Below are 8633 nucleotides of genomic sequence, written 5' to 3'. Positions count from 1 at the left end.
AAGAAATAAAGTGTCAAATCAGTGGAATAGGTTAGGTATACAAGACATAGCAGTCAATGACTATAGTAGTATACTATTTGATAAATTCAAAGACCCCAGCTTCTGGGATAACAACTCACTATTTGACAAAAACTACTGGAAAAAACAGAAAAGAGTATGGCAGAAACTAGGCGTATAACAAAATCACACACCATATACCAAAATCTCACACCATATGCCAAAATAAAGTCAAAATGGGTTCATGATTCAGATATAAAGACTGATACTAGAAGTAAACTGGTAGAGCAAGGAGTATTTTACCTATGAGATTTATGGAGAATAGAAGAATTTATGACCAAACAAGAAGTAGAGAACATTACAAAATGGATAATTTTGTTTATATTAAATTGAAAAGTTTTTGCATAAACAAAGGATATGAACAGGTAGTTCTCGAATGAAGAAATTAAAGCCACCTATAATCATGTGAAAAAACACTCTAAATTAGAGAAATGTAAATCAAAACAACTCAGAGGTACCACATTACACCAACATGACAAAACAGGAAAATAATAAATGTTGGGAAAGATGGAGGACAATTGGAACACTAAAGCATTGTCGGTGGAGTTGTGAAATGATCGAATCATTTTGGAGAGCAATTTGGAACTACACCCAAAGGGCTATAAAAATATGCATACCTTTTAACCAAGCAATAGCACTTCTAGGGCTGCTTCCCAAAGATATCATACATATGGGAAAAGGTTCCACATGTACAAAAAATATTTATAGCAGCTATTTTTGTGGTGGCAAAGAATTGGAAATTGAGGGGATGCCCATCAATTGTGGAATGGCTGAACAAGTTGTGGTATATAAATGTAATGGAATACTATTGTGCTATAAGAAATGATGAGCAGGCAGACTTCAGAAAAACCTCGAAAGACTTGTACGGACTGATACTGAGTAAAGTCAGTACAATCAGGAGAATGTTGTAAACAGTAACAGCCAAGTTGTGTGATAACTAACATTGATAGACTTAGCCCTTCTCAGCAATGCAAGGATTTTAGATATCTCTAAATGTCTCATCATGGAAAATGCTATCCACATCCAAAGAAGGGACTATGGAGATTGAATGCAGATTAAAGCACACTATTTGCTATTTTTTTCTTCTGTTTTGTTTTCTTTCCTCTTTCTAATGGTTCCTCCTATTGATTCAAATTCTTCCTTATGAAATCACTAATGTGAAAATATGTTTAATGGGAATGTGTATGTATAACATATATCAGATTGAACATCACCTTTGGGAAGGATGGTGGGGAAGAAGGGAAGAAAAATTCAAAACTCAAAGGCTTGTGGGAATGATTGTTGATAAATCAAAATAAATTAATAAAAAAGTAAAAAAAAACATTTAAGATGAGGTGCAAGGGGAAGAATGGATACAGAGGAATTAGATGGGGGAGGAGGACTGTTATTTCTGAAAACCAACTTTCAACAGGAATGGGTTCAAGACGAAACAATACATATATATCTACGATACCATAACAGTCTTCTAAACTCAGAAAGAAATAAAATGCTAATGGATTTTGGAATGGGGAGAGGATAAGGGAGAGATCTCTAGAGGGGAGGGTGAAAGAATAGGTTAAAGGGGAGTATAAAAGGGTGTTCAGATTTATGGGAATGGGAGGATGAGGAAGGGATCCCTGGAGGAGAGGGTAGGGTAAGTAATAGGAGGGCAAAGTAGTGAATAGAAGTAAAGTAGAGAAGTCAGGAGGGGTAGGAAATGAGATACACATAAACATAAAAAAAAAAAGCAACGATAAGGAGTGCAATTTGAGAGGGAAAATATATGTCTATGTATGTATGTATAGATATGTATATGTTTATATATGTACATATATGTGTGTGTACATATACATATACACATATATACATATGTACATATATACATATATACATATATATGTGTATGCATATATACATACATATATACATATATATGTGTATGTATGTATGTATATATATAAGTATATACATATATATGTGTATGTGTGTGTATATATGTATATATATGTGTATATATATATATGTATATTCATGCTTAATTGCAGCCTTCTGGGACACTGGGGAGGAGAAGTAGGGGTGGAAAGAACAAAGTAAAAAGTGCACAGCAGAAAACAAAAGAAAACTTACAAGTAAGCAAAGAAAAGATGGACAGCTCTCAACACAATGTGTAGTATTCTTATATAGGCATTCCTGAAATGGAAATTTATTGCTACACATTTTGAATCCTCTAGTATGTTGTGCTATGCACATGCCATGTTTTCTTTTCTTTTCTTAGTTTTATTTGTTCCAATATTTTAGTTTATGTTTCTTTTTCTTTTTCTCTATTGTGTATTTAAGTTCTAGTATTTAAAACTAAAACTTAAAATTCAAAAATAAAAAAGAATGCATACAAGTTATCATAATGAAGTACAGAAAGAATTATTGCAAGAAGAAAAGTTTAGAAAGTTAAATTGAATTGATGATGATGATGATGATGAGAATGAGGATGCTGATAATGAAAACACTACATTCAAAATAGGCATTGGCAACTTCATGTACAATCCTCTCTAATCTATTCTGTATATAGAAAAAAACCCCAACTTTATTTTGGCTTAAAGTTCATGGAAAATAAGAAAAAGAAACTTACTAGTAACCTACTGTGCCTCTGTGGTAGTCACTGGGTATACAAAGGCAGAAACAAAATTGTAGCTCGTTTATAAGGGCTTGCATTCTACTGAGGACACACAGACAGAAAAAAAATAACATTAGAACCTTGGTATAACACCATGTCCTTGAAGTCCATACTATAGAAGTTGAGAACGTTATAATGAGGCCCTTTTGTCCTTTCAAAATCAACCACTCTGAAAAGGAGTGTGAGATTAATTGTCTTACATAAAACAGTATCGTATGTTATTTATAAACAGACCCTAGCAACATGTCATAAAGAGAAATCTATGATAAACAAACAATAAAAATGTATAAATGTAAGCCCAAACAAGCCATATGAGTTTTGCAGAAGGAAAAAAATATTGAAAATTATTTCTTAAGATAAAGTTGGGATGGGGAAAGTCAAGAGAAATAGTCACTCATTTGGAGTCGAAATCTGGAAATAAGTATTGCAGTTTTAGGAAACTGTTTGAATACCAATGAAAGGGGAGCCTACTAGAGCTAGGTAGAGTAAGACAAAACTGATATTTTGAATATTTTGAGAAACATCTTAGGAGGCAGGAGGGAAATGATTTAATGAAGTTTTAGCAACTAAGTTGGAATGGAACATCTCATCTCAGAGAAGAGATTTAAGGCTGTTTCCTTTAACTATGAATTCAGTGCTGCTGGTATTTGGGTGAGGTAAGACTGTAAAAGATATGTTGCTGATGATTTTCATATTAAATATAATCTACAGTTTGTAAGAAAGCCAAGGAAAATTGTTAATAGTGTTAGCTTTTTTATACACACACTGCAGAATGCTGTGCAAACTCCAGCAGTCTGCCTGCTAAGAAATAGGGAAGTATTTTTTAGTAAGATTTATTGTTATATTCACAGCCATTCAGGGAGATTGGGGGAAGGAGGAGATGAAACTTTTTTTTTCATTGTGTTAAAATTTAATAAGGAACCACCTATTCATAGCAACAAAAATAAAACTAAAATACTTAATTTCTTCCATTGCTTGACTGAAAATAGATGTTTGAGGGATTTTAAGGAGTTTATTTTCCCTCTTTAAAAGAGATAGAAAAATGGATTCAACCCTAATCATTCTATTCAATACTACTTCTCTTTAATTTTTTTTAAAAACTTCTTTTGTTATACCTTTTTTGTAATTACATGTAAAATATTTTTATTTATTTTTTATTCATAAATTCATTTATTTTTCATTTTCCCCATTTACTTCCACAGGATTTTGACCCCATTTTTTCACCCCATTTTCACCCCATTTCACCCCTCCCCCACCCCAAGATAGCATGCATTCTGAATACCTCTTCCCCTAGTCTGCCCTCTCTTCTGTCTCTTTCCCCCTTCTCTCATCCCCTTCCCTTTCTATTTTCCTGTAGGGCAGGATAGATTTCTGTACCTCATTTCCTGTATTTCTAATTTCCCAGTTGTGTGTGAGAACATTTTTTTCTAAAACATGTGTTTTTAAAACTTTTGGATTCCAAATTTCTTCCTTCCTCCCTCCCCACCCACACTCATTGAAAAGGCAAGCAACTCAATATGTACAGTTATGCAAAACACTTCCACAGTAGACATGTTGTGAAATACTAACTCTATTTCCCTTAATCCTACCCTGCCTCCCCATTTATTCCATACTTTCTTTTGACCCTGTCCCTCCTCAGAAGTATTTCCTTCTGATTTCCCCCTTTCCAATCTGCCTTCCTCTCTATCATCCCCATGTTCTCTTGTCCCCTTTCCCCCCCATTTTCCCATACACTAAGACAGGTTTCCATACCCCATTGAGTGTGTATGTTATTCCCTTCTTAAGCCAGATCTGATGGGAATAAGCTTCACTCATTCCATCTCACCTTCATCCATTTCCCCTCCACTAGAACCCTTTCTTTTCTGTTTTTTGTCAGATAATTTACCCCACTCTACCTCTCCCTTTCTCCTTCTCCTAGTATAATCCTCTCTCATCCCTTAATTTTATTCTCCATATATGACACCTTCATCTTGAACTCACCCTGTGCCGTCTATCTATCTATCTATCTATCTATCTATCTATCTATCTATCTATATGTACATACATATAATTTTTTCCCTCCAACTACCCTAACATTGACAAAGGACTTTTGAGTTACAAATATCTTTCCATGCAGAATGTAAACAGTTCCACCTTAATAAGTCTCTTATAATTTCTCTTTCCTGTTTACCTCTTCAGGTTCCACTTGAGTCTTGTATTTGAAAGTCAAATTTTCTATTCAGCTCTGGTCTTTTCATCAACAGTGCTTGAAAGTCTCCTATTTCACTGAATGACCATATTATCTCCTGAAGGATTATACAGTTTTGTTGGGTAGGTGATTCTTGGTCCTAATCCTATCTCCTTTGCCCTCCAGAATATTATATTCCATGCCCCACAGTCCTTTAGTGTAGAAGCTGCTAAATTTTGTGTTATCTTGATTGTATTTCCACAATACTTGTATTGTTTCTTTCTGGCTGCTTGCAATATTTTCTCCTTCACCTGGGAGCTCTGGAATTTGGCTACAATATTCCTAGGAGTTTTCCTTTGGGGATCTATTTCAGGAGGTGATTGGTGGATTCTTTCAATTTCTATTTTACCTTCTGATTCTAAAATATCAGGGCAGTTTTCCTTGACAATTTCTTTAAAGATAATGTCTAGGCTCTTTTTTTGATCATGGCTTTCAGATAGTCCAATAATTTTTAAGTTCTCTCTCCTGGACCTATTTTCCATGTCAGCTGTTTTTCCAATGAGCTATTTCACACTGTTTTCTAATTTTTTTTTCCTAAAATCTATCTGCTCATCATTTCTTATAAAACAGTCATAGGCTATTACACTCATATACCACAACTTCTTCATCCAGTCTCCAACTGATGGGCATCCTCTCAATTTCTAATTCTTGGCCACCTCAAAAAGAGTTGTTATAAATATTTTTGTACCATGTGGTTCCTTTTCCCATTTGTATGATCTCTTTGGGATACAGCCCTAGAAGTGTTATTGCTGGGCCAAAGGATATGCACATTTTTATAGCCCTTCCAACATAGTTCCAAATTGCTTTCCAGAATGGTTAGATCCGTTTACAACTCCACCAATAATACATTAGTGTTCAGATTTTCCCACATTTCCAGCATTTATCATGTTCCTGTTTTGTCATGATAGACAAAATGATAGGTGTAATGTTGTATCTCAGAGGATTGTTTTAATTTTCATTTTTCTAATCAATAGTTATTTAGAGCATTTTTTCATATGACTATAGATAGCTTTAATTTCTTCATCTGAAAACTGCTTGTTCATTTCCTTTGACTATTTATCATTTGGGGAATGACTTGTATTCTTATAAATTTGACTCAGTTCTCTATGTCTTTTAGAAATGAGGACTATCAGAGACACTGGTTGTGAAGATGCTTTTCCAGTTTTCTGCTTGCCTCCTAATCTTGGTTGCATTTGCTTTCTGCAATAATTTTTAAGTCTAATGTAATCAAAATTTTACATTTTGCATTTCATACTGTTCTCTATTTCTTCTTAGGTCATAAATTCTTCCCTTCTCCATAAATATTACAGGTAAACTATTCCTTGTTTTCCCAGTTTGCTTATAGTATCAGCCTTTATATCTGTGTTTGTACTCATTTGGACTTTATTTTGGTATACGGTGAGAGGTGTTGATCTATGCCTACTTTCTGCCCTACTTTTTTTCTAGTCTTCCCAGCAGTTTTCGTAAAATAATGAGTTCTCATTCCAGAATCTGGGGTCTTTGGTTTTATCAAAAAGTAGATAACCGTAGTCATTGACTACTGTGTCTTATATGCCTAACCTATTCTTAGCCAATACAAAGTAGTTTTGATGATTGTTGCTTTATAATACAATTTAAGGTCTTATGTGGCTGGGCTACCTTCCCTATTTTTTTTTTTCATTAGTTCCTTTGATATTCTGGATATTTTGTTCTTCCAAATGATTTAGATTTGACGTTCTTTGTGTGAAAAGTGTTATGTAATTGTGTTCATATAGTTCCTGGGTTTGTTTCAGTAGGTAGACTCCTAAATATTTTATAATGTCTACAGTAATTTTAAATGGAATTTCTCTTTCTATCTCTTGCTGTTGGGCTTTGTTGTAATATAAGAAAATGTTGATCATTGATGTGGGTTTATTTTGTAGCTTGCAATCTTGTATAAGCTGTTTATTATTTCAAGTGTTTTTTTTTATGTGATTCTCTAGGATTCTTTAACTATACCATCATATCATTTGCAAAGAGTTATAGTTTCGTTCCTTCTTTGCCTATTCTAATTCCTTTAATTTCTTTTTCTTCTCTTATTGCTAAAGCTAACGTTTCTACTATAATATTGGTCACAGTGGTGATAATGGACATCCTGGTTTCACCCTTGATTTTATTGGAAATGCTCCTAGCTTATTCTCATTAGCTGTGGTGCTTGCTTATGGTTTTTGATAGTTTCTACTTATCTTTTTAAGGAAAATTCCATTTATTCCAATGCTCTCTAGTGTTTTTAATAGGAATGGGTGTTGTATTTTGTCAAAAGCCTTTTCTGCAATTATTGAGATGATCATGTGGTTTCTGTTAGTTTTGTTGTTAATATTATTACTTATATTGAGAGTTTTCCTAATATTGAACCAGCCCTGCATTTGTGGTATAACTTCTACATGATGATAATGTGTTATTCTCACGATAAGTTGCTGCAATCTTTTGCTAATATTGTATTTAAATATTTTATGTTTATATTAAATAGGCAAATTGGTCTATAATATTCCTTCTCTATATTGCTTCTTCCTGGTTTAGGTATTAGCACCATATTTGTACCATAGAAAGAATTTGGTAAGACTCCTTCCTAGGCTATTTGCCCATTATTTCCCATGATATAGTTTTCCATATTATAGTCTATATAGTATTAGAATTCTTCTTTAAGCGTTTGATAGAATTCACATACAAACCTGTCTGGCCATGGAGATTTTTTCCTAGTGAGTTCGTTGATGACTTGTTCAGTTTATTTTACTGAGATGGGGTTATTTAAGTATTTTACTTTCTCTTCTGTTAATCTGGGAAATTAATTTTTTTGTAAATATTCATCCATTTCACTAAGATTGTCATTTTTGTTGGCATAGACTTGAGCAAAATAGTTCCTTACTGTTGTTTTAATTTCCTCTTCAGTGGTAGTGAATTCACTCTTTTTTATTTTTGATACTGGTAACTTGATTTTCTTCTTTCTTTTTTTAAATCAAATTAACCAAAAGTTTATCTATTTTTTTCATAAAACCAACTTTTCCTTTTATTTGTTAGTTCAATGTTGTTTGTTTGGTTTTTTTAATTGCCATTACATTAATCTCTCCTTTGGTTTTCAGTATTTCTTATTCAGTATTTAATTGCTGATTTTTAATTTGTTTTTTTCTAGTTTGTTTTTTTAATGGCTTGTAGAATTCATTGATCTCTTCTTTCTCTATTTTATTCATGTGAGCATGAATAAACTTCCTCTAATAACTGCTTTCTCTGTATCCTACAAGTTCTGGTATGTTGTCTCATTATTCTCATTCTCTTGAATGAAGTTATTAATTGTTTCTATGATTTGTTGTTTAATTCTCTGATTCTTTAGAATTAGATTATGTAGTTGCCAATCAATTTTAGTGCATCTTTCCATGTTCCTTTATTACGTTTAATTTTTATTACACCACGATCTGAAAAGGATGAAATTAATATTTCTGCTCTTCTGCATTGGATTTTGAGGTTTTAATGTCCTAGTACATGGTCAAATTTTGTGTAAGTGCAATGTACCACTGAGAAAAAACATAGTCCTTTCTATTCCTATTCAGTTTTCTCCAGAGCTCTACCATATCTAACTTTTCTAAAATTCTCTTCACCTCCTTAATTTCTTTCTTGTTTATTTTGTGGTTAGAGTTATTTAGTTCAGAGAGAGTGAGGTTGAGATCCCCCACCAGTATGGTTTTC

The sequence above is a fragment of the Phascolarctos cinereus genome, unplaced genomic scaffold, assembly GCF_003287225.1.
Source record: "Phascolarctos cinereus isolate Bilbo 61053 unplaced genomic scaffold, phaCin_HiC Scaffold_726;HRSCAF=1367, whole genome shotgun sequence".
NCBI classification, from domain to species: Eukaryota; Metazoa; Chordata; class Mammalia; order Diprotodontia; family Phascolarctidae; genus Phascolarctos; species Phascolarctos cinereus.
Note: the sequence above shows the minus strand (reverse complement) of the source record.